This window comes from Haematobia irritans, chromosome 1 (assembly GCF_050003625.1).
Source record: "Haematobia irritans isolate KBUSLIRL chromosome 1, ASM5000362v1, whole genome shotgun sequence".
Taxonomy (NCBI): domain Eukaryota; kingdom Metazoa; phylum Arthropoda; class Insecta; order Diptera; family Muscidae; genus Haematobia; species Haematobia irritans.
In genome coordinates, this window is record NC_134397.1 from 73,407,708 (window position 1) to 73,435,101 (window position 27,394).

Consider the following 27,394-nt stretch of genomic DNA (forward strand, 5'->3'; position numbering starts at 1 on the left):
AATTTTTTTAGGATTTGGGTGGATTTTTCGATTTTTCGGGGGTGGTGACGAATTATCGTCCTTTTAGCTCTAGGACGCTTAGTTTAGGAGATATGACCAAAAGAAGTTTTTCATATAAAAATTTGAATTTTTTTAGGATTTGGGTGGATTTTTCGATTTTTTGAGGGTGGTCACGAATTAAAGCCCTTTTCGCTCTAGGACGCTTAGTTTAGGAGATATGGCCAAAAGAAGTGTTTCATATAAAAATTTCAATTTTTGTAGGATTTGGGTGGATTTTTCGATTTTTTGAGGGTGGTCACGAATTATCGTGCTTTTCGCTCTAGGACGCTTAGTTTAGGAGATATGGCCAAAAGAAGTTTTTCATATAAAAATTTCAATTTTTTTAGGATTTGGGTGGATTTTTCGATTTTTTTAGGGGTGGTCACGAATTATCGTCCTTTTCGCTCTAGGACGCTTAGTTTAGGAGATATGACAAAAAGAAGTTTTTCATATAAAAATTTCAATTTTTTTAGGATTTGGGTGGATTTTTCGATTTTTTGAGGGTGATCACGAATTATCGTCCTTTTCGCTCTAGGACGCTTAGTTTAGGAGATATGGCCAAAAGAAGTTTTTCATATAAAAATTTCAATTTTTTTAGGATTTGGGTGGATTTTTCGATTTTTTGGGGGTGGTTACGAATTATCGTCCTTTTCGCTCTAGGACGCTTAGTTTAGGAGATATGGCCAAAAGAAGTTTTTCATATAAAAATTTCAATTTTTTTAGGATTTGGGTGGATTTTTCGATTTTTTGAGGGTGGTCACGAATTAAAGCCCTTTTCGCTCTAGGACGCTTAGTTTAGGAAGTTTTTCATATAAAAATTTCAATTTTTTTAGGATTTGGGTGGATTTTTCGATTTTTTGAGGGTGGTCACGAATTAAAGCCCTTTTCGCTCTAGGACGCTTTGTTTAGGAGATATGACCAAAAGAAGTTTTTCATATAAAAATTTCAATTTTTTTAGGATTTGGGTGGATTTTTCGATTTTTTGAGGGTGGTTACGAATTATCGTGCTTTTCGCTCTAGGACGCTTAGTTTAGGAGATATGGCCAAAAGAAGTTTTCATATAAAAATTTCAATTTTTGTAGGATTTGGGTGGATTTTTCGATTTTTTGAGGGTGGTCACGAATTATCGTCCTTTTCGCTCTAGGACGCTTAGTTTAGGAGATATGACCAAAAGAAGTTTTTCATATAAAAATTTCAATTTTTTTAGGATTTGGGTGGATTTTTCGATTTTTTGAGGGTGGTCACGAATTATCGTCCTTTTCGCTCTAGGACGCTTAGTTTAGGAGATATGGCCAAAAGAAGTTTTTCATATAAAAATTTCAATTTTTTTAGGATTTGGGTGGATTTTTCGATTTTTTGAGGGTGGTCACGAATTAAAGCCCTTTTCGCTCTAGGACGCTTAGTTTAGGAGATATGGCCAAAAGAAGTTTTTCATATAAAAATTTCAATTTTTGTAGGATTTGGGTGGATTTTTCGATTGTTTGAGGGTGGTCACGAATTATCGTCCTTTTCGCTCTAGGACGCTTAGTTTAGGAGATATGGCCAAAAGAAGTTTTTCATATAAAAATTTCAATTTTTTTAGGATTTGGGTGGATTTTTCGATTTTTTTAGGGGTGGTCACGAATTATCGTCCTTTTCGCTCTAGGACGCTTAGTTTAGGAGATATGACAAAAAGAAGTTTTTCATATAAAAATTTCAATTTTTTTAGGATTTGGGTGGATTTTTCGATTTTTTGAGGGTGATCACGAATTATCGTCCTTTTCGCTCTAGGACGCTTAGTTTAGGAGATATGGCCAAAAGAAGTTTTTCATATAAAAATTTCAATTTTTTTAGGATTTGGGTGGATTTTTCGATTTTTTCGAATTATCATCCTTTTCGCTCTAGGACGCTTAGTTTAGGAGATATGACCAAAAGAAGTTTTTCATATAAAAATTTCAATTTTTTTTAGGATTTGGGTGGATTTTTCGAGGTTGGTCACGAATTATCGTCCTTTTAGCTCTAGGACGCTTAGTTTAGGAGATATGACCAAAAGAAGTTTTTCATATAAAAATTTGAATTTTTTTAGGATTTGGGTGGATTTTTCGATTTCTTGAGGGTGGTCACGAATTAAAGCCCTTTTCGCTCTAGGACGCTTAGTTTAGGAGATATGGCCAAAAGAAGTTTTTCATATACAAATTTCAATTTTTGTAGGATTTGGGTGGATTTTTCGATTTTTTGAGGGTGGTCACGAATTATCGTCCTTTTCGCTCTAGGACGCTTAGTTTAGGAGATATGGCCAAAAGAAGTTTTTCATATAAAAATTTCAATTTTTTTAGGATTTGGGTGGATTTTTCGATTTTTTTAGGGGTGGTCACGAATTATCGTCCTTTTCGCTCTAGGACGCTTAGTTTAGGAGATATGACAAAAAGAAGTTTTTCATATAAAAATTTCAATTTTTTTAGGATTTGGGTGGATTTTTCGATTTTTTGAGGGTGATCACGAATTATCGTCCTTTTCGCTCTAGGACGCTTAGTTTAGGAGATATGGCCAAAAGAAGTTTTTCATATAAAAATTTCAATTTTTTTAGGATTTGGGTGGATTTTTCGATTTTTTCGAATTATCATCCATTTCGCTCTAGGACGCTTAGTTTAGGAGATATGACCAAAAGAAGTTTTTCATATAAAAATTTCAATTTTTTTTAGGATTTGGGTGGATTTTTCGAGGTTGGTCACGAATTATCGTCCTTTTAGCTCTAGGACGCTTAGTTTAGGAGATATGACCAAAAGAAGTTTTTCATATAAAAATTTGAATTTTTTTAGGATTTGGGTGGATTTTTCGATTTTTTGAGGGTGGTCACGAATTATCGTCCTTTTCGCTCTAGGACGCTTAGTTTAGGAGATATGGCCAAAAGAAATTTTTCATATAAAAATTTCAATTTTTTTAGGATTTGGGTGGATTTTTCGATTTTTTGGGGGTGGTCACGAATTATCGTCCTTTTAGCTCTAGGACGCTTAGTTTAGGAGATATGGCCAAAAGAAATTTTTCATATAAAAATTTCAATTTTTTTAGGATTTGGGTGGATTTTTCGATTTTTTTAGGGGTGGTCACGAATTATCGTCCTTTTCGCTCTAGGACGCTTAGTTTAGGAGATATGACAAAAAGAAGTTTTTCATATAAAAATTTCAATTTTCTTAGGATTTGGGTGGATTTTTCGATTTTTTGAGGGTGATCACGAATTATCGTCCTTTTCGCTCTAGGACGCTTAGTTTAGGAGATATGGCCAAAAGAAGTTTTTCATATAAAAATTTCAATATTTTTAGGATTTGGGTGGATTTTTCGATTTTTTGGGGGTGGTTACGAATTATCGTCCTTTTCGCTCTAGGACGCTTAGTTTAGGAGATATGGCCAAAAGAAGTTTTTCATATAAAAATTTCAATTTTTTTAGGATTTGGGTGGATTTTTCGATTTTTTGAGGGTGGTCACGAATTATCGTCCTTTTCGCTCTAGGACGCTTAGTTTAGGAGATATGGCCAAAAGAAGTTTTTCATATAAAAATTTCAATTTTTTTAGGATTTGGGTGGATTTTTCGATTTTTTGAGGGTGGTCACGAATTAAAGCCCTTTTCGCTCTAGGACGCTTAGTTTAGGAGATATGGCCAAAAGAAGTTTTTCATATAAAAATTTCAATTTTTGTAGGATTTGGGTGGATTTTTCGATTGTTTGAGGGTGGTCACGAATTATCGTCCTTTTCGCTCTAGGACGCTTAGTTTAGGAGATATGGCCAAAAGAAGTTTTTCATATAAAAATTTCAATTTTTTTAGGATTTGGGTGGATTTTTCGATTTTTTTAGGGGTGGTCACGAATTATCGTCCTTTTCGCTCTAGGACGCTTAGTTTAGGAGATATGACAAAAAGAAGTTTTTCATATAAAAATTTCAATTTTTTTAGGATTTGGGTGGATTTTTCGATTTTTTGAGGGTGATCACGAATTATCGTCCTTTTCGCTCTAGGACGCTTAGTTTAGGAGATATGGCCAAAAGAAGTTTTTCATATAAAAATTTCAATTTTTTTAGGATTTGGGTGGATTTTTCGATTTTTTCGAATTATCATCCTTTTCGCTCTAGGACGCTTAGTTTAGGAGATATGACCAAAAGAAGTTTTTCATATAAAAATTTCAATTTTTTTTAGGATTTGGGTGGATTTTTCGAGGTTGGTCACGAATTATCGTCCTTTTAGCTCTAGGACGCTTAGTTTAGGAGATATGACCAAAAGAAGTTTTTCATATAAAAATTTGAATTTTTTTAGGATTTGGGTGGATTTTTCGATTTCTTGAGGGTGGTCACGAATTAAAGCCCTTTTCGCTCTAGGACGCTTAGTTTAGGAGATATGGCCAAAAGAAGTTTTTCATATACAAATTTCAATTTTTGTAGGATTTGGGTGGATTTTTCGATTTTTTGAGGGTGGTCACGAATTATCGTCCTTTTCGCTCTAGGACGCTTAGTTTAGGAGATATGGCCAAAAGAAGTTTTTCATATAAAAATTTCAATTTTTTTAGGATTTGGGTGGATTTTTCGATTTTTTTAGGGGTGGTCACGAATTATCGTCCTTTTCGCTCTAGGACGCTTAGTTTAGGAGATATGACAAAAAGAAGTTTTTCATATAAAAATTTCAATTTTTTTAGGATTTGGGTGGATTTTTCGATTTTTTGAGGGTGATCACGAATTATCGTCCTTTTCGCTCTAGGACGCTTAGTTTAGGAGATATGGCCAAAAGAAGTTTTTCATATAAAAATTTCAATTTTTTTAGGATTTGGGTGGATTTTTCGATTTTTTCGAATTATCATCCATTTCGCTCTAGGACGCTTAGTTTAGGAGATATGACCAAAAGAAGTTTTTCATATAAAAATTTCAATTTTTTTTAGGATTTGGGTGGATTTTTCGAGGTTGGTCACGAATTATCGTCCTTTTAGCTCTAGGACGCTTAGTTTAGGAGATATGACCAAAAGAAGTTTTTCATATAAAAATTTGAATTTTTTTAGGATTTGGGTGGATTTTTCGATTTTTTGAGGGTGGTCACGAATTATCGTCCTTTTCGCTCTAGGACGCTTAGTTTAGGAGATATGGCCAAAAGAAATTTTTCATATAAAAATTTCAATTTTTTTAGGATTTGGGTGGATTTTTCGATTTTTTGGGGGTGGTCACGAATTATCGTCCTTTTAGCTCTAGGACGCTTAGTTTAGGAGATATGGCCAAAAGAAATTTTTCATATAAAAATTTCAATTTTTTTAGGATTTGGGTGGATTTTTCGATTTTTTTAGGGGTGGTCACGAATTATCGTCCTTTTCGCTCTAGGACGCTTAGTTTAGGAGATATGACAAAAAGAAGTTTTTCATATAAAAATTTCAATTTTCTTAGGATTTGGGTGGATTTTTCGATTTTTTGAGGGTGATCACGAATTATCGTCCTTTTCGCTCTAGGACGCTTAGTTTAGGAGATATGGCCAAAAGAAGTTTTTCATATAAAAATTTCAATATTTTTAGGATTTGGGTGGATTTTTCGATTTTTTGGGGGTGGTTACGAATTATCGTCCTTTTCGCTCTAGGACGCTTAGTTTAGGAGATATGGCCAAAAGAAGTTTTTCATATAAAAATTTCAATTTTTTTAGGATTTGGGTGGATTTTTCGATTTTTTGAGGGTGGTCACGAATTATCGTCCTTTTCGCTCTAGGACGCTTAGTTTAGGAGATATGGCCAAAAGAAGTTTTTCATATAAAAATTTCAATTTTTTTAGGATTTGGGTGGATTTTTCGATTTTTTGAGGGTGGTCACGAATTAAAGCCCTTTTCGCTCTAGGACGCTTAGTTTAGGAGATATGGCCAAAAGAAGTTTTTCAAATAAAAATTTCAATTTTTTTAGGATTTGGGTGGATTTTTCGATTTTTTGAGGGTGGTCACGAATTAAAGCCCTTTTCGCTCTAGGACGCTTTGTTTAGGAGATATGGCTAAAAGAATTTTTTCATATAAAAATTTCAATTTTTTTAGGATTTGGGTGGATTTTTCGATTTTTTGAGGGTGGTTACGAATTATCGTGCTTTTCGCTCTAGGACGCTTAGTTTAGGAGATATGGCCAAAAGAAGTTTTTTTTTATAAACATTTCAATTTTTTTAGGATTTGGGTGGATTTTTCGATTTTTCGGGGGTGGTCACGAATTATCGTCCTTTTAGCTCTAGGACGCTTAGTTTAGGAGATATGACCAAAAGAAGTTTTTCATATAAAAATTTGAATTTTTTTAGGATTTGGGTGGATTTTTCGATTTTTTGAGGGTGGTCACGAATTAAAGCCCTTTTCGCTCTAGGACGCTTAGTTTAGGAGATATGGCCAAAAGAAGTTTTTCATATAAAAATTTCAATTTTTGTAGGATCTGGGTGGATTTTTCGATTTTTTGAGGGTGGTCACGAATTATCGTCCTTTTCGCTCTAGGACGCTTAGTTTAGGAGATATGGCCAAAAGAAGTTTTTCATATAAAAATTTCAATTTTTTTAGGCTTTGGGTGGATTTTTCGATTTTTTTAAGGGTGGTCACGAATTATCGTCCTTTTCGCTCTAGGACGCTTAGTTTAGGAGATATGACAAAAAGAAGTTTTTCATATAAAAATTTCAATTTTTTTAGGATTTGGGTGGATTTTTCGATTTTTTGAGGGTGATCACGAATTATCGTCCTTTTCGCTCTAGGACGCTTAGTTTAGGAGATATGGCCAAAAGAAGTTTTTCATATAAAAATTTCAATTTTTTTAGGATTTGGGTGGATTTTTCGATTTTTTCGAATTATCGTCCTTTTCGCTCTAGGACGCTTAGTTTAGGAGATGTGGCCAAAAGAAGTTTTTCATATAAAAATTTCAATTTTTTTAGGATTTGGGTGGATTTTTCGATTTTTCGGGGGTGGTCACGAATTATCGTCCTTTTAGCTCTAGGACGCTTAGTTTAGGAGATATGACCAAAAGAAGTTTTTCATATAAAAATTTGAATTTTTTTAGGATTTGGGTGGATTTTTCGATTTTTTGAGGGTGGTCACGAATTATCGTCCTTTTCGCCCTAGGACGCTTAGTTTAGGAGATATGGCCAAAAGAAGTTTTTCATATAAAAATTTCAATTTTTGTAGGATTTGGGTGGATTTTTCGATTTTTTGAGGGTGGTCACGAATTATCGTCCTTTTCGCTCTAGGACGCTTAGTTTAGGAGATATGGCCAAAAGAAGTTTTTCATATAAAAATTTCAATTTTTTTAGGATTTGGGTGGATTTTTCGATTTTTTTAGGGGTGGTCACGAATTATCGTCCTTTTCGCTCTAGGACGCTTAGTTTAGGAGATATGACAAAAAGAAGTTTTTCATATAAAAATTTCAATTTTTTTAGGATTTGGGTGGATTTTTCGATTTTTTGAGGGTGATCACGAATTATCGTCCTTTTCGCTCCAGGACGCTTAGTTTAGGAGATATGGCCAAAAGAAGTTTTTCATATAAAAATTTCAATTTTTTTAGGATTTGGGTGGATTTTTCGATTTTTTGGGGGTGGTTACGAATTAAAGCTCTTTTCGCTCTAGGACGCTTAGTTTAGGAGATATGGCCAAAAGAAGTTTTTCATATAAAAATTTCAATTTTTTTAGGATTTGGGTGGATTTTTCGATTTTTTGAGGGTGGTCACGAATTAAAGCCCTTTTCGTTCTAGGACGCTTTGTTTAGGAGATATGGCTAAAAGAAGTTTTTCATATAAAAATTTCAATTTTTTTAAGATTTGGGTGGATTTTTCGATTTTTTGAGGGTGGTTACGAATTATCGTGCTTTTCGCTCTAGGACGCTTAGTTTAGGAGATATGGCCAAAAGAAGTTTTTCATATAAACATTTCAATTTTTTTAGGATTTGGTGGATTTTTCGATTTTTCGGGGGTGGTCACGAATTATCGTCCTTTTAGCTCTAGGACGCTTAGTTTAGGAGATATGGCCAAAAGAAGTTTTTCATATAATAATTTCAATTTTTTTAGGATTTGGGTGGATTTTTCGATTTTTTGAGGGTGGTCACGAATTATCGTCCTTTTAGCTCTAGGACGCTTAGTTTAGGAGATATGACCAAAAGAAGTTTTTCATATAAAAATTTGAATTTTTTTAGGATTTGGGTGGATTTTTCGATTTTTTGAGGGTGGTCACGAATTTAAGCCCTTTTCGCTCTAGGACGCTTTGTTTAGGAGATATGGCTAAAAGAAGTTTTTCATATAAAAATTTCAATTTTTTTAGGATTTGGGTGGATTTTTCGATTTTTTGAGGGTGGTTACGAATTATCGTGCTTTTCGCTCTAGGACGCTTAGTTTAGGAGATATGGCCAAAAGAAGTTTTTCATATAAACATTTCAATTTTTTTAGGATTTGGGTGGATTTTTCGATTTTTCGGGGGTGGTCACGAATTATCGTCCTTTTCGCTCTAGGACGCTTAGTTTAGGAGATATGGCCGAAAGAAGTTTTTCATATAAAAATTTCAATTTTTTTAGGATTTGGGTGGATTTTTCGATTTTTCGGGGGTGGTCACGAATTATCGTCCTTTTAGCTCTAGGACGCTTAGTTTAGGAGATATGACCAAAAGAAGTTTTTCATATAAAAATTTGAATTTTTTTAGGATTTGGGTGGATTTTTCGATTTTTTGAGGGTGGTCACGAATTAAAGCCCTTTTCGCTCTAGGACGTTTAGTTTAGGAGATATGGCCAAAAGAAGTTTTTCATATAAAAATTTCAATTTTTGCAGGATTTGGGTGGATTTTTCGATTTTTTGAGGGTGGTCACGAATTATCATCCTTTTCGCTCTAGGACGCTTAGTTTAGGAGATATGGCCAAAAGAAGTTTTTCATATAAAAATTTCAATTTTTTTAGGATTTGGGTGGATTTTTCGATTTTTTGAGGGTGGTCACGAATTATCGTCCTTTTAGCTCTAGGACGCTTAGTTTAGGAGATATGACCAAAAGAAGTTTTTCATATAAAAATTTGAATTTTTTTAGGATTTGGGTGGATTTTGTGATTTTTTGAGGGTGGTCACGAATTAAAGCCCTTTTCGCTCTAGGACGCTTAGTTTAGGAGATATGGCCAAAAGAAGTTTTTCAAATAAAAATTTCAATTTTTGTAGGATTTGGGTGGATTTTTCGATTTTTTGAGGGTGGTCACGAATTATCGTCCTTTTCGCTCTAGGACGCTTAGTTTAGGAGATATGGCCAAAAGAAGTTTTTCATATAAAAATTTCAATTTTTTTAGGATTTGGGTGGATTTTTCGATTTTTTGAGGGTGGTCACGAATTATCGTCCTTTTCGCTCTAGGACGCTTAGTTTAGGAGATATGGCCAAAAGAAGTTTTTCATATAAAAATTTCAATTTTTTTAGGATTTGGGTGGATTTTTCGATTGTTTGGGGGTGGTTACGAATTAAAGCCCTTTTCGCTCTAGGACGCTTAGTTTAGGAGATATGGCCAAAAGAAGTTTTTCATATAAAAATTTCAATTTTTTTAGGATTTGGGTGGATTTTTCGATTTTTTGAGGGTGGTCACGAATTAAAGCCCTTTTCGCTCCAGGACGCTTAGTTTAGGAGATATGGCCAAAAGAAGTTTTTCAAATAAAAATTTCAATTTTTTTAGGATTTGGGTGGATTTTTCGATTTTTTGAGGGTGGTCACGAATTAAAGCCCTTTTCGCTCTAGGACGCTTTGTTTAGGAGATATGGCTAAAAGAAGTTTTTCATATAAAAATTTCAATTTTTTTAGGATTTGGGTGGATTTTTCGATTTTTTGAGGGTGGTTACGAATTATCGTGTTTTTCGCTCTAGGACGCTTAGTTTAGGAGATATAGCCAAAAGAAGTTTTTCATATAAACATTTCAATTTTTTTAGGATTTGGGTGGATTTTTCGATTTTTTTAGGGGTGGTCACGAATTATCGTCCTTTTCGCTCTAAGACGCTTAGTTTAGGAGATATGACAAAAAGAAGTTTTTCATATAAAATTAAATTTTTTTAGGATTTGGGTGGATTTTTCGATTTTTTGAGGGTGATCACGAATTATCGTCCTTTTCGCTCCAGGACGCTTAGTTTAGGAGATATGGCCAAAAGAAGTTTTTCATATAAAAATTTCAATTTTTTTAGGATTTGGGTGGATTTTTCGATTTTTTCGAATTATCGTCCTTTTCGCTCTAGGACGCTTAGTTTAGGAGATATGGCCGAAAGAAGTTTTTCATATAAAAATTTCAATTTTTTTAGGATTTGGGTGGATTTTTCGATTTTTCGGGGGTGGTCACGAATTATCGTCCTTTTAGCTCTAGAACGCTTAGTTTAGGAGATATGACCAAAAGAAGTTTTTCATATAAAAATTTGAATTTTTTTAGGATTTGGGTGGATTTTTCGATTTTTTGAGGGTGGTCACGAATTATCATCCTTTTCGCTCTAGGACGCTTAGTTTAGGAGATATGGCCAAAAGAAGTTTTTCATATAAAAATTTCAATTTTTTTAGGATTTGGGTGGATTTTTCGATTTTTTCGAATTATCGTCCTTTTCGCTCTAGGACGCTTAGTTTAGGAGATATGGCCAAAAGAAGTTTTTTAATTAAAAAAAATTTCAATTTTTGTAGGATTTGGGTGGATTTTTCGATTTTTTGAGGGTGGTCACGAATTATCATCCTTTTCGCTCTAGGACGCTTAGTTTAGGAGATATGGCCAAAAGAAGTTTTTCATATAAAAATTTCAATTTTTGCAGGATTTGGGTGGATTTTTCGATTTTTTGAGGGTGGTCACGAATTATCATCCTTTTCGCTCTAGGACGCTTAGTTTAGGAGATATGGCCAAAAGAAGTTTTTCATATAAAAATTTGAATTTTTTTAGGATTTGGGTGGATTTTGTGATTTTTTGAGGGTGGTCACGAATTAAAGCCCTTTTCGCTCTAGGACGCTTAGTTTAGGAGATATGGCCAAAAGAAGTTTTTCAAATAAAAATTTCAATTTTTGTAGGATTTGGGTGGATTTTTCGATTTTTTGAGGGTGGTCACGAATTATCATCCTTTTCGCTCTAGGACGCTTAGTTTAGGAGATATGGCCAAAAGAAGTTTTTCATATAAAAATTTCAATTTTTTTAGGATTTGGGTGGATTTTTCGATTTTTTGAGGGTGGTCACGAATTAAAGCCCTTTTCGCTCTAGGACGCTTAGTTTAGGAGATATGGCCAAAAGAAGTTTTTCAAATAAAAATTTCAATTTTTTTAGGATTTGGGTGGATTTTTCGATTTTTTGAGGGTGGTCACGAATTAAAGCCCTTTTCGCTCTAGGACGCTTTGTTTAGGAGATATGGCTAAAAGAAGTTTTTCATATAAAAATTTCAATTTTTTTAGGATTTGGGTGGATTTTTCGATTTTTTGAGCGTGGTTACGAATTATCGTGCTTTTCGCTCTAGGACGCTTAGTTTAGGAGATATGGCCAAAAGAAGTTTTTCATATAAACATTTCAATTTTTTTAGGATTTGGGTGGATTTTTCGATTTTTTTAGGGGTGGTCACGAATTATCGTCCTTTTCGCTCTAGGACGCTTAGTTTAGGAGATATGACAAAAAGAAGTTTTTCATATAAAAATTTCAATTTTTTTAGGATTTGGGTGGATTTTTCGATTTTTTGAGGGTGATCACGAATTATCGTCCTTTTTGCTCTAGGACGCTTAGTTTAGGAGATATGGCCAAAAGAAGTTTTTCATATAAAAATTTCAATTTTTTTAGGATTTGGGTGGATTTTTCGATTTTTTCGAATTATCGTCCTTTTCGCTCTAGGACGCTTAGTTTAGGAGATATGGCCGAAAGAAGTTTTTCATATAAAAATTTCAATTTTTTTAGGATTTGGGTGGATTTTTCGATTTTTCGATTTTTCGGGGGTGGTCACGAATTATCGTCCTTTTAGCTCTAGAACGCTTAGTTTAGGAGATATGACCAAAAGAAGTTTTTCATATAAAAATTTGAATTTTTTTAGGATTTGGGTGGATTTTTCGATTTTTTGAGGGTGGTCACGAATTAAAGCCCTTTTCGCTCTAGGACGCTTAGTTTAGGAGATATGGCCAAAAGAAGTTTTTCAAATAAAAATTTCAATTTTTGTAGGATTTGGGTGGATTTTTCGATTTTTTGAGGGTGGTCACGAATTATCATCCTTTTCGCTCTAGGACGCTTAGTTTAGGAGTTATGGCCAAAAGAAGTTTTTCATATAAAAATTTCAATTTTTTTAGGATTTGGGTGGATTTTTCGATTTTTTGAGGGTGGTCACGAATTATCGTCCTTTTCGCTCTAGGACGCTTAGTTTAGGAGATATGGCCAAAAGAAGTTTTTCATATAAAAATTTCAATTTTTTTAGGATTTGGGTGGATTTTTCGATTGTTTGGGGGTGGTTACGAATTAAAGCCCTTTTCGCTCTAGGACGCTTAGTTTAGGAGATATGGCCAAAAGAAGTTTTTCATATAAAAATTTCAATTTTTTTAGGATTTGGGTCGATTTTTCGATTTTTTGAGGGTGGTCACGAATTAAAGCCCTTTTCGCTCTAGGACGCTTAGTTTAGGAGATATGGCCAAAAGAAGTTTTTCAAATAAAAATTTCAATTTTTTTAGGATTTGGGTGGATTTTTCGATTTTTTGAGGGTGGTCACGAATTAAAGCCCTTTTCGCTGTAGGACGCTTTGTTTAGGAAATATGGCTAAAAGAAGTTTTTCATATAAAAATTTCAATTTTCTTAGGATTTGGGTGGATTTTTCGATTTTTTGAGGGTGGTCACGAATTAAAGCCCTTTTCGCTCTAGGACGCTTAGTTTAGGAGATATGGGCAAAAGAAGTTTTTCATATAAAAATTTCAATTTTTTTAGGATTTGGGTGGATTTTTCGATTTTTTGAGGGTGGTCACGAATTATCGTCCTTTTCGCTCTAGGACGCTTAGTTTAGGAGATATGGCCAAAAGAAGTTTTTCATATAAAAATTTCAATTTTTTTAGGATTTGGGTGGATTTTTCGATTGTTTGGGGGTGGTTACGAATTAAAGCCCTTTTCGCTCTAGGACGCTTAGTTTAGGAGATATGGCCAAAAGAAGTTTTTCATATAAACATTTCAATTTTTTTAGGATTTGGGTGGATTTTTCGATTTTTTTAGGGGTGGTCACGAATTATCGTCCTTTTCGCTCTAGGACGCTTAGTTTAGGAGATATGACAAAAAGAAGTTTTTCATATAAAAATTTCAATTTTTTTAGGATTTGGGTGGATTTTTCGATTTTTTGAGGGTGATCACGAATTATCGTCCTTTTCGCTCTAGGACGCTTAGTTTAGGAGATATGGCCAAAAGAAGTTTTTCATATAAAAATTTCAATTTTTTTAGGATTTGGGTGGATTTTTCGATTTTTTCGAATTATCGTCCTTTTCGCTCTAGGACGCTTAGTTTAGGAGATATGGCCGAAAGAAGTTTTTCATATAAAAATTTCAATTTTTTTAGGATTTGGGTGGATTTTTCGATTTTTCGGGGGTGGTCACGAATTATCGTCCTTTTAGCTCTAGAACGCTTAGTTTAGGAGATATGACCAAAAGAAGTTTTTCATATAAAAATTTGAATTTTTTTAGGATTTGGGTGGATTTTTCGATTTTTTGAGGGTGGTCACGAATTAAAGCCCTTTTCGCTCTAGGACGCTTAGTTTAGGAGATATGGCCAAAAGAAGTTTTTTAATTAAAAAAAATTTCAATTTTTGTAGGATTTGGGTGGATTTTTCGATTTTTTGAGGGTGGTCACGAATTATCATCCTTTTCGCTCTAGGACGCTTAGTTTAGGAGATATGGCCAAAAGAAGTTTTTCATATAAAAATTTCAATTTTTGCAGGATTTGGGTGGATTTTTCGATTTTTTGAGGGTGGTCACGAATTATCATCCTTTTCGCTCTAGGACGCTTAGTTTAGGAGATATGGCCAAAAGAAGTTTTTCATATAAAAATTTCAATTTTTTTAGGATTTGGGTGGATTTTTCGATTTTTTGAGGGTGGTCACGAATTATCGTCCTTTTAGCTCTAGGACGCTTAGTTTAGGAGATATGACCAAAAGAAGTTTTTCATATAAAAATTTGAATTTTTTTAGGATTTGGGTGGATTTTGTGATTTTTTGAGGGTGGTCACGAATTAAAGCCCTTTTCGCTCTAGGACGCTTAGTTTAGGAGATATGGCCAAAAGAAGTTTTTCAAATAAAAATTTCAATTTTTGTAGGATTTGGGTGGATTTTTCGATTTTTTGAGGGTGGTCACGAATTATCATCCTTTTCGCTCTAGGACGCTTAGTTTAGGAGATATGGCCAAAAGAAGTTTTTCATATAAAAATTTCAATTTTTTTAGGATTTGGGTGGATTTTTCGATTTTTTGAGGGTGGTCACGAATTATCGTCCTTTTCGCTCTAGGACGCTTAGTTTAGGAGATATGGCCAAAAGAAGTTTTTCATATAAAAATTTCAATTTTTTTAGGATTTGGGTGGATTTTTCGATTGTTTGGGGGTGGTTACGAATCAAAGCCCTTTTCGCTCTAGGACGCTTAGTTTAGGAGATATGGCCAAAAGAAGTTTTTCATATAAAAATTTCAATTTTTTTAGGATTTGGGTGGATTTTTCGATTTTTTGAGGGTGGTCACGAATTAAAGCCCTTTTCGCTCTAGGACGCTTAGTTTAGGAGATATGGCCAAAAGAAGTTTTTCAAATAAAAATTTCAATTTTTTTAGGATTTGGGTGGATTTTTCGATTTTTTGAGGGTGGTCACGAATTAAAGCCCTTTTCGCTCTAGGACGCTTAGTTTAGGAGATATGGCCAAAAGAAGTTTTTCAAATAAAAATTTCAATTTTTTTAGGATTTGGGTGGATTTTTCGATTTTTTGAGGGTGGTTACGAATTATCGTGCTTTTCGCTCTAGGACGCTTAGTTTAGGAGATATGGCCAAAAGAAGTTTTTCATATAAACATTTCAATTTTTTTAGGATTTGGGTGGATTTTTCGATTTTTTTAGGGGTGGTCACGAATTATCGTCCTTTTCGCTCTAGGACGCTTAGTTTAGGAGATATGACAAAAAGAAGTTTTTCATATAAAAATTTCAATTTTTTTAGGATTTGGGTGGATTTTTCGATTTTTTGAGGGTGATCACGAATTATCGTCCTTTTCGCTCTAGGACGCTTAGTTTAGGAGATATGGCCAAAAGAAGTTTTTCATATAAAAATTTCAATTTTTTTAGGATTTGGGTGGATTTTTCGATTTTTTCGAATTATCGTCCTTTTCGCTCTAGGACGCTTAGTTTAGGAGATATGGCCGAAAGAAGTTTTTCATATAAAAATTTCAATTTTTTTAGGATTTGGGTGGATTTTTCGATTTTTCGGGGGTGGTCACGAATTATCGTCCTTTTAGCTCTAGAACGCTTAGTTTAGGAGATATGACCAAAAGAAGTTTTTCATATAAAAATTTGAATTTTTTTAGGATTTGGGTGGATTTTTCGATTTTTTGAGGGTGGTCACGAATTAAAGCCCTTTTCGCTCTAGGACGCTTAGTTTAGGAGATATGGCCAAAAGAAGTTTTTTAATTAAAAAAAAATTCAATTTTTGTAGGATTTGGGTGGATTTTTCGATTTTTTGAGGGTGGTCACGAATTATCATCCTTTTCGCTCTAGGACGCTTAGTTTAGGAGATATGGCCAAAAGAAGTTTTTCATATAAAAATTTCAATTTTTGCAGGATTTGGGTGGATTTTTCGATTTTTTGAGGGTGGTCACGAATTATCATCCTTTTCGCTCTAGGACGCTTAGTTTAGGAGATATGGCCAAAAGAAGTTTTTCATATAAAAATTTCAATTTTTTTAGGATTTGGGTGGATTTTTCGATTTTTTGAGGGTGGTCACGAATTATCGTCCTTTTAGCTCTAGGACGCTTAGTTTAGGAGATATGACCAAAAGAAGTTTTTCATATAAAAATTTGAATTTTTTTAGGATTTGGGTGGATTTTGTGATTTTTTGAGGGTGGTCACGAATTAAAGCCCTTTTCGCTCTAGGACGCTTAGTTTAGGAGATATGGCCAAAAGAAGTTTTTCAAATAAAAATTTCAATTTTTGTAGGATTTGGGTGGATTTTTCGATTTTTTGAGGGTGGTCACGAATTATCATCCTTTTCGCTCTAGGACGCTTAGTTTAGGAGATATGGCCAAAAGAAGTTTTTCATATAAAAATTTCAATTTTTTTAGGATTTGAGTGGATTTTTCGATTTTTTGAGGGTGGTCACGAATTATCGTCCTTTTCGCTCTAGGACGCTTAGTTTAGGAGATATGGCCAAAAGAAGTTTTTCATATAAAAATTTCAATTTTTTTAGGATTTGGGTGGATTTTTCGATTGTTTGGGGGTGGTTACGAATTAAAGCCCTTTTCGCTCTAGGACGCTTAGTTTAGGAGATATGGCCAAAAGAAGTTTTTCATATAAAAATTTCAATTTTTTTAGGATTTGGGTGGATTTTTCGATTTTTTGAGGGTGGTCACGAATTAAAGCCCTTTTCGCTCTAGGACGCTTAGTTTAGGAGATATGGCCAAAAGAAGTTTTTCAAATAAAAATTTCAATTTTTTTAGGATTTGGGTGGATTTTTCGATTTTTTGAGGGTGGTCACGAATTAAAGCCCTTTTCGCTCTAGGACGCTTAGTTTAGGAGATATGGCCAAAAGAAGTTTTTCAAATAAAAATTTCAATTTTTGTAGGATTTGGGTGGATTTTTCGATTTTTTGAGGGTGGTCACGAATTATCATCCTTTTCGCTCTAGGACGCTTAGTTGAGGAGTTATGGCCAAAAGAAGTTTTTCATATAAACATTTCAATTTTTTTAGGATTTGGGTGGATTTTTCGATTTTTTCGAATTATCGTCCTTTTCGCTCTAGGACGCTTAGTTTAGGAGATATGGCCGAAAGAAGTTTTTCATATAAAAATTTCAATTTTTTTAGGATTTGGGTGGATTTTTCGATTTTTCGGGGGTGGTCACGAATTATCGTCCTTTTAGCTCTAGAACGCTTAGTTTAGGAGATATGACCAAAAGAAGTTTTTCATATAAAAATTTGAATTTTTTTAGGATTTGGGTGGATTTTTCGATTTTTTGAGGGTGGTCACGAATTAAAGCCCTTTTCGCTCTAGGACGCTTAGTTTAGGAGATATGGCCAAAAGAAGTTTTTTAATTAAAAAAAATTTCAATTTTTGTAGGATTTGGGTGGATTTTTCGATTTTTTGAGGGTGGTCACGAATTATCATCCTTTTCGCTCTAGGACGCTTAGTTTAGGAGATATGGCCAAAAGAAGTTTTTCATATAAAAATTTCAATTTTTGCAGGATTTGGGTGGATTTTTTGATTTTTTGAGGGTGGTCACGAATTATCATCCTTTTCGCTCTAGGACGCTTAGTTTAGGAGATATGGCCAAAAGAAGTTTTTCATATAAAAATTTCAATTTTTTTAGGATTTGGGTGGATTTTTCGATTTTTTGAGGGTGGTCACGAATTATCGTCCTTTTAGCTCTAGGACGCTTAGTTTAGGAGATATGACCAAAAGAAGTTTTTCATATAAAAATTTGAATTTTTTTAGGATTTGGGTGGATTTTGTGATTTTTTGAGGGTGGTCACGAATTAAAGCCCTTTTCGCTCTAGGACGCTTAGTTTAGGAGATATGGCCAAAAGAAGTTTTTCAAATAAAAATTTCAATTTTTGTAGGATTTGGGTGGATTTTTCGATTTTTTGAGGGTGGTCACGAATTATCATCCTTTTCGCTCTAGGACGCTTAGTTTAGGAGATATGGCCAAAAGAAGTTTTTCATATAAAAATTTCAATTTTTTTAGGATTTGGGTGGATTTTTCGATTTTTTGAGGGTGGTCACGAATTATCGTCCTTTTCGCTCTAGGACGCTTAGTTTAGGAGATATGGCCAAAAGAAGTTTTTCATATAAAAATTTCAATTTTTTTAGGATTTGGGTGGATTTTTCGATTTTTTGAGGGTGGTCACGAATTAAAGCCCTTTTCGCTCTAGGACGCTTAGTTTAGGAGATATGGCCAAAAGAAGTTTTTCAAATAAAAATTTCAATTTTTTTAGGATTTGGGTGGATTTTTCGATTTTTTGAGGGTGGTCACGAATTAAAGCCCTTTTCGCTCTAGGACGCTTTGTTTAGGAGATATGGCTAAAAGAAGTTTTTCATATAAAAATTTCAATTTTTTTAGGATTTGGGTGGATTTTTCGATTTTTTGAGGGTGGTTACGAATTATCGTGCTTTTCGCTCTAGGACGCTTAGTTTAGGAGATATGGCCAAAAGAAGTTTTTCATATAAACATTTCAATTTTTTTAGGATTTGGGTGGATTTTTCGATTTTTTTAGGGGTGGTCACGAATTATCGTCCTTTTCGCTCTAGGACGCTTAGTTTAGGAGATATGACAAAAAGAAGTTTTTCATATAAAAATTTCAATTTTTTTAGGATTTGGGTGGATTTTTCGATTTTTTGAGGGTGATCACGAATTATCGTCCTTTTCGCTCTAGGACGCTTAGTTTAGGAGATATGGCCAAAAGAAGTTTTTCATATAAAAATTTCAATTTTTTTAGGATTTGGGTGGATTTTTCGATTTTTTCGAATTATCGTCCTTTTCGCTCTAGGACGCTTAGTTTAGGAGATATGGCCGAAAGAAGTTTTTCATATAAAAATTTCAATTTTTTTAGGATTTGGGTGGATTTTTCGATTTTTCGGGGGTGGTCACGAACTATCGTCCTTTTAGCTCTAGAACGCTTAGTTTAGGAGATATGACCAAAAGAAGTTTTTCATATAAAAATTTGAATTTTTTTAGGATTTGGGTGGATTTTTCGATTTTTTGAGGGTGGTCACGAATTAAAGCCCTTTTCGCTCTAGGACGCTTAGTTTAGGAGATATGGCCAAAAGAAGTTTTTCAAATAAAAATTTCAATTTTTGTAGGATTTGGGTGGATTTTTCGATTTTTTGAGGGTGGTCACGAATTATCATCCTTTTCGCTCTAGGACGCTTAGTTTAGGAGTTATGGCCAAAAGAAGTTTTTCATATAAAAATTTCAATTTTTTTAGGATTTGGGTGGATTTTTCGATTTTTTGAGGGTGGTCACGAATTATCGTCCTTTTCGCTCTAGGACGCTTAGTTTAGGAGATATGGCCAAAAGAAGTTTTTCATATAAAAATTTCAATTTTTTTAGGATTTGGGTGGATTTTTCGATTGTTTGGGGGTGGTTACGAATTAAAGCCCTTTTCGCTCTAGGACGCTTAGTTTAGGAGATATGGCCAAAAGAAGTTTTTCATATAAAAATTTCAATTTTTTTAGGATTTGGGTCGATTTTTCGATTTTTTGAGGGTGGTCACGAATTAAAGCCCTTTTCGCTCTAGGACGCTTAGTTTAGGAGATATGGCCAAAAGAAGTTTTTCAAATAAAAATTTCAATTTTTTTAGGATTTGGGTGGATTTTTCGATTTTTTGAGGGTGGTCACGAATTAAAGCCCTTTTCGCTCTAGGACGCTTTGTTTAGGAAATATGGCTAAAAGAAGTTTTTCATATAAAAATTTCAATTTTCTTAGGATTTGGGTGGATTTTTCGATTTTTTGAGGGTGGTTACGAATTATCGTGCTTTTCGCTCTAGGACGCTTAGTTTAGGAGATATGGCCAAAAGAAGTTTTTCATATAAACATTTCAATTTTTTTAGGATTTGGGTGGATTTTTCGATTTTTTGAGGGTGGTCACGAATTATCGTCCTTTTCGCTCTAGGACGCTTAGTTTAGGAGATATGGCCAAAAGAAGTTTTTCATATAAAAATTTCAATTTTTTTAGGATTTGGGTGGATTTTTCGATTTTTTTAGGGGTGGTCACGACTTATCGTCCTTTTCGCTCTAGGACGCTTAGTTTAGGAGATATGACAAAAAGAAGTTTTTCATATAAAAATTTCAATTTTTTTAGGATTTGGGTGGATTTTTCGATTTTTTCGAATTATCGTTCTTTTCGCTCTAGGACGCTTAGTTTAGGAGATATGGCCAAAAGAACTTTTTCATATAAAAATTTCATTTTTTTTAGGATTTGGGTGGATTTTTCGATTTTTCGGGGGTGGTCACGAATTATCGTCCTTTTAGCTCTAGGACGCTTAGTTTAGGAGATATGACCAAAAGAAGTTTTTCATATAAAAATTTCAATTTTTTGGATTTGGGTGGATTTTTCGATTTTTTGGGGGTGGTTACGAATTATCGTCCTTTTCGCTCTAGGACGCTTAGTTTAGGAGATATGGCCAAAAGAAGTTTTTCATATAAAAATTTCAATATTTTAGGATTTGGGTGGATTTTTCGATTTTTTGAGGGTGGTCGCGAATTAAAGCCCTTTTCGCTCTAGGACGCTTAGTTTAGGAGATATGGCCAAAAGAAGTTTTTCATATAAAAATTTCAATTTTTTTAGGATTTGGGTGGATTTGTCGATTTTTTGAGGGTGGTCACGAATTAAAGCCCTTTTCGCTCTAGGACGCTTAGTTTAGGAGATATGGCCAAAAGAAGTTTTTCAAATAAAAATTTCAATTTTTTTAGGATTTGGGTGGATTTTTCGATTTTTTGAGGGTGGTCACGAATTAAAGCCCTTTTCGCTCTAGGACGCTTTGTTTAGGAGATATGGCTAAAAGAAGTTTTTCATATAAAAATTTCAATTTTTTTAGGATTTGGGTGGATTTTTCGATTTTTTGAGGGTGGTCACGAATTAAAGCCCTTTTCGCTCTAGGACGCGTTGTTTAGGAGATATGGCCAAAAGAAGTTTTTCATATAAAAATTTCAATTTTTTTAGGATTTGGGTGGATTTTTCGATTTTTTGAGGGTGGTCACGAATTAAAGCCCTTTTCGCTCTAGGACGCTTTGTTTAGGAGATATGGCTAAAAGAAGTTTTTCATATAAAAATTTCAATTTTGTTAGGATTTGGGTGGATTTTTCGATTTTTTGAGGGTGGTTACGAATTATCGTGCTTTTCGGTCTAGGACGCTTAGTTTAGGAGATATGGCCAAAAGAAGTTTTTCATATAAACATTTCAATTTTTTTAGGATTTGGGTGGATTTTTCGATTTTTCGGGGGTGGTCACGAATTATCGTCCTTTTAGCTCTAGGACGCTTAGTTTAGGAGATATGACCAAAAGTAGTTTTTCATATAAAAATTTCAATTTTTTTAGGATTTGGGTGGATTTTTCGATTTTTTGAGGGTGGTCACGAATTAAAGCCCTTTTCGCTCTAGGACGCTTAGTTTAGGAGATATGGCCAAAAGAAGTTTTTCATATAAAAATTTCAATTTTTGTAGGATTTGGGTGGATTTTTCGATTTTTTGAGGGTGGTCACGAATTAAAGCCCTTTTCGCTCTAGGACGCTTAGTTTAGGAGATATGGCCAAAAGAAGTTTTTCATATAAAAATTTCAATTTTTGTAGGATTTGGGTGGATTTTTCGATTTTTTGAGGGTGGTCACGAATTATCGTCCTTTTCGCTCTAGGACGCTTAGTTTAGGAGATATGACAAAAAGAAGTTTTTCATATAAAAATTTTTTTAGGATTTGGGTGGATTTTTCGATTTTTTGAGGGTGGTCACGAATTAAAGCCCTTTTCGCTCTAGGACGCTTAGTTTAGGAGATATGGCCAAAAGAAGTTTTTCATATAAAAATTTCAATTTTTGTAGGATTTGGGTGGATTTTTCGATTTTTTGAGGGTGGTCACGAATTATCGTCCTTTTCGCTCTAGGACGCTTAGTTTAGGAGATATGGCCAAAAGAAGTTTTTCATATAAAAATTTCAATTTTTTTAGGATTTGGGTGGATTTTTCGATTTTTTTAGGGGTGGTCACGAATTATCGTCCTTTTCGCTCTAGGACGCTTAGTTTAGGAGATATGACAAAAAGAAGTTTTTCATATAAAAATTTCAATTTTTTTAGGATTTGGGTGGATTTTTCGATTTTTTTAGGGTCGTCACGAATTAAAGCCCTTTTCGCTCTAGGACGCTTAGTTTAGGAGATATGGCCAAAAGAAGTTTTTCATATAAAGATTTCAATTTTCGATTTTTCGGGGGTGGTCACGAATTATCGTCCTTTTAGCTCTAGGACGCTTAGTTTAGGAGATATGACCAAAAGAAGTTTTTCATATAAAAATTTGAATTTTTTTAGGATTTGGGTGGATTTTTCGATTTTTTGAGGGTGGTTACGAATTATCGTGCTTTTCGGTCTAGGACGCTTAGTTTAGGAGATATGGCCAAAAGAAGTTTTTCAAATAAAAATTTCAACTTTTGTAGGATTTGGGTGGATTTTTCGATTTTTTGAGGGTGGTCACGAATTATCATCCTTTTCGCTCTAGGACGCTTAGTTTAGGAGATATGGCCAAAAGAAGTTTTTCATATAAAAATTTCAATTTTTTTAGGATTTGGGTGGATTTTTCGATTTTTTGAGGGTGGTCACGAATTAAAGCCCTTTTCGCTCTAGGACGCTTAGTTTAGGAGATATGGCCAAAAGAAGTTTTTCAAATAAAAATTTGAATTTTTTTAGGATTTGGGTGGATTTTTCGATTTTTTGAGGGTGGTCACGAATTAAAGCCCTTTTCGCTCTAGGACGCTTTGTTTAGGAAATATGGCTAAAAGAAGTTTTTCATATAAAAATTTCAATTTTCTTAGGATTTGGGTGGATTTTTCGATTTTTTGAGGGTGGTTACGAATTATCGTGCCTTTCGCTCTAGGACGCTTAGTTTAGGAGATATGGCCAAAAGAAGTTTTTCATATAAACATTTCAATTTTTTTAGGATTTGGGTGGATTTTTCGATTTTTTGAGGGTGGTCACGAATTATCGTCCTTTTCGCTCTAGGACGCTTAGTTTAGGAGATATGGCCAAAAGAAGTTTTTCATATAAAAATTTCAATTTTTTTTAGGATTTGGGTGGATTTTTCGATTTTTTTAGGGGTGGTCACGAATTATCGTCCTTTTCGCTCTAGGACGCTTAGTTTAGGAGATATGACAAAAAGAAGTTTTTCATATAAAAATTTCAATTTTTTTAGGATTTGGGTGGATTTTTCGATTTTTTGAGGGTTATCACGAATTATAGTCCTTTTCGCTCTAGGACGCTTAGTTTAGGAGATATGGCAAAAAGAAGTTTTTCATATAAAAATTTCAATTTTTTTAGGATTTGGGTTGATTTTTCGATTTTTTCGAATTATCGTCCTTTTCGCTCTAGGACGCTTAGTTTAGGAGATATGGCCAAAAGAAGTTTTTCATATAAAAATTTCAATTTTTTTAGGATTTGGGTGGATTTTTCGATTTTTCGGGGGTGGTCACGAATTATCGTCCTTTTAGCTCTAGGACGCTTAGTTTAGGAGATATGACCAAAAGAAGTTTTTCATATAAAAATTTGAATTTTTTTAGGATTTGGATGGATTTTTCGATTTTTTGAGGGTGGTCACGAATTAAAGCCCTTTTCGCTCTAGGACGCTTAGTTTAGGAGATATGGCCAAAAGAAGTTTTTCATATAAAAATTTCAATTTTTTTTAGGATTTGGGTCGATTTTTCGATTTTTTGAGGGTGGTCACGACTTATCGTCCTTTTCGCTCTAGGACGCTTAGTTTAGGAGATATGGCCAAAAGAAGTTTTTCATATAAAAATTTCAATTTTTGTAGGATTTGGGTGGATTTTTCGATTTTTTTAGGGGTGGTCACGAATTATCGTCCTTTTCGCTCTAGGACGCTTAGTTTAGGAGATATGACAAAAAGAAGTTTTTCATATAAAAATTTCATTTTTTTTAGGATTTGGGTGGATTTTTCGATTTTTTGAGGGTGATCACGAATTATCGTCCTTTTCGCTCTAGGACGCTTAGTTTAGGAGATATGGCCAAAAGAAGTTTTTCATATAAAAATTTCAATTTTTTTGGATTTGGGTGGATTTTTCGATTTTTTGGGGGTGGTTACGAATTATCGTCCTTTTCGCGCTAGGACGCTTAGTTTAGGAGATATGGCCAAAAGAAGTTTTTCATATAAAAATGTCAATATTTTAGGATTTGGGTGGATTTTTCGATTTTTTGAGGGTGGTCACGAATTAAAGCCCTTTTCGCTCTAGGACGCTTAGTTTAGGAGATATGGCCAAAAGAAGTTTTTCATATAAAAATTTCAATTTTTTTAGGATTTGGGTGGATTTGTCGATTTTTTGAGGGTGGTCACGAATTAAAGCCCTTTTCGCTCTAGGACGCTTAGTTTAGGAGATATGGCCAAAAGAAGTTTTTCAAATAAAAATTTCAATTTTTTTAGGATTTGGGTGGATTTTTCGATTTTTTGAGGGTGGTCACGAATTAAAGCCCTTTTCGCTCTAGGACGCTTTGTTTAGGAGATATGGCTAAAAGAAGTTTTTCATATAAAAATTTCAATTTTTTTAGGATTTGGGTGGATTTTTCGATTTTTTGAGGGTGGTTACGAATTATCGTGCTTTTCGCTCTACGACGCTTAGTTTAGGAGATATGGCCAAAAGAAGTTTTTCATATAAACATTTCATTTTTTTTAGGATTTGGTTGGATTTTTCGATTTTTCGGGGGTGGTCACGAATTATCGCCCTTTTAGCTCTAGGACGCTTAGTTTAGGAGATATGACCAAAAGAAGTTTTTCATATAAAAATTTCAATTTTTTTAGGATTTGGGTGGATTTTTCGATTTTTTGAGGGTGGTCACGAATTAAAGCCCTTTTCGCTCTAGGACGCTTAGTTTAGGAGATATGGCCAAAAGAAGTTTTTCATATAAAAATCTCAATTTTTGTAGGATTTGGGTGGATTTTTCGATTTTTTGAGGGTGGTCACGAATTATAGTCCTTTTCGCTCTAGGACGCTTAGTTTAGGAGATATGGCCAAAAGAAGTTTTTCATATAAAAATTTCAATTTTTGTAGGATTTGGGTGGATTTTTCGATTTTTTGAGGGTGGTCACGAATTATCGTCCTTTTCGCTCTAGGACGCTTAGTTTAGGAGATATGGCCAAAAGAAGTTTTTCATATAAAAATTTCAATTTTTTAGGATTTGGGTGGATTTTTCGATTTTTTTAGGGGTGGTTACGAATTATCGTCCTTTTCGCTCTAGGACGCTTAGTTTAGGAGATATGGCCAAAAGAAGTTTTTCATATAAACATTTCAATTTTTTTAGGATTTGGGTGGATTTTTCGATTTTTTGAGGGTGGTCACGAATTAAAGCCCTTTTCGCTCTAGGACGCTTTGTTTAGGAGATATGGCTAAAAGAAGTTTTTCATATAAAAATTTCAATTTTTTTAGGATTTGGGTGGATTTTTCGATTTTTTGAGGGTGGTTACGAATTATCGTGCTTTTCGCTCTAGGACGCTTAGTTTAGGAGATATGGCCAAAAGAAGTTTTTCATATAAAAATTTCAATTTTTTTAGGATTTGGGTGGATTTTTCGATTTTTTTAGGGGTGGTCACGAATTATCGTCCTTTTCGCTCTAGGACGCTTAGTTTAGGAGATATGACAAAAAGAAGTTTTTCATATAAAAATTTCAATTTTTTTAGGATTTGGGTGGATTTTTCGATTTTTTGAGGGTGATCACGAATTATCGTCCTTTTCGCTCTAGGACGCTTAGTTTAGGAGATATGGCCAAAAGAAGTTTTTCATATAAAAATTTAAATTTTTGTAGGATTTGGGTGGATTTTTCGATTTTTTGAGGGTGGTCACGAATTATCGTCCTTTTCGCTCTAGGACGCTTAGTTTAGGAGATATGGCCAAAAGAAGTTTTTCAAATAAAAATTTCAATTTTTTTAGGATTTGGGTGGATTTTTCGATTTTTTGAGGGTGGTCACGAATTAAAGCCCTTTTCGCTCTAGGACGCGTTGTTTAGGAGATATGGCCAAAAGAAGTTTTTCATATAAAAATTTCAATTTTTTTAGGATTTGGGTGGATTTTTCGATTTTTTGAGGGGTGGTCACGAATTATCGTCCTTTTCGCTCTAGGACGCTTAGTTTAGGAGATATGACAAAAAGAAGTTTTTCATATAAAAATTTCAATTTTTTTAGGATTTGGGTGGATTTTTCGATTTTTTGAGGGTGGTCACGAATTAAAGCCCTTTTCGCTCTAGGACGCTTAGTTTAGGAGATATGGCCAAAAGAAGTTTTTCAAATAAAAATTTCAATTTTTTTAGGATTTGGGTGGATTTTTCAATTTTTTGAGGGTGGTCACGAATTAAAGCCCTTTTCGCTCTAGGACGCTTTGTTTAGGAGATATGGCTAAAAGAAGTTTTTCATATAAAAATTTCAATTTTTTTAGGATTTGGGTGGATTTTTCGATTTTTTGAGGGTGGTTACGAATTATCGTGCTTTTCGGTCTAGGACGCTTAGTTTAGGAGATATGGCCAAAAGAAGTTTTTCATATAAACACGAATTAAAGCCCTTTTCGCTCTAGGACGCTTAGTTTAGGAGATATGGCCAAAAGAAGTTTTTCATATAAAAATTTCAATTTTTGTAGGATTTGGGTGGATTTTTCGATTTTTTGAGGGTGGTCACGAATTAAAGCCCTTTTCGATCTAGGACGCTTAGTTTAGGAGATATGACAAAAAGAAGTTTTTCATATAAAAATTTCAATTTTTTTAGGATTTGGGTGGATTTTTCGATTTTTTGAGGGTGGTTACGAATTATCGTGCTTTTCGGTCTAGGACGCTTAGTTTAGGAGATATGACCAAAAGAAGTTTTTCATATAAAAATTTCAATTTTTTTAGGATTTGGGTGGATTTTTCGATTTTTTGAGGGTGGTCACGAATTATCGTCCTTTTCGCTCTAGGACGCTTAGTTTAGGAGATATGGCCAAAAGAAGTTTTTCAAATAAAAATTTCAATTTTTTTAGGATTTGGGTGGATTTTTCGATTTTTTGAGGGTGGTCACGAATTAAAGCCCTTTTCGCTCTAGGACGCTTAGTTTAGGAGATATGACAAAAAGAAGTTTTTCATATAAAAATTTCAATTTTTTTAGGATTTGGGTGGATTTTTCGATTTTTTGAGGGTGGTCACGAATTAAAGCCCTTTTCGCTCTAGGACGCTTAGTTTAGGAGATATGGCCAAAAGAAGTTTTTCAAATAAAAATTTCAATTTTTTTAGGATTTGGGTGGATTTTTCAATTTTTTGAGGGTGGTCACGAATTAAAGCCCTTTTCGCTCTAGGACGCTTTGTTTAGGAGATATGGCTAAAAGAAGTTTTTCATATAAAAATTTCAATTTTTTTAGGATTTGGGTGGATTTTTCGATTTTTTGAGGGTGGTCACGAATTATAGTCCTTTTCGCTCTAGGACGCTTAGTTTAGGAGATATGGCCAAAAGAAGTTTTTCATATAAAAATTTCAATTTTTGTAGG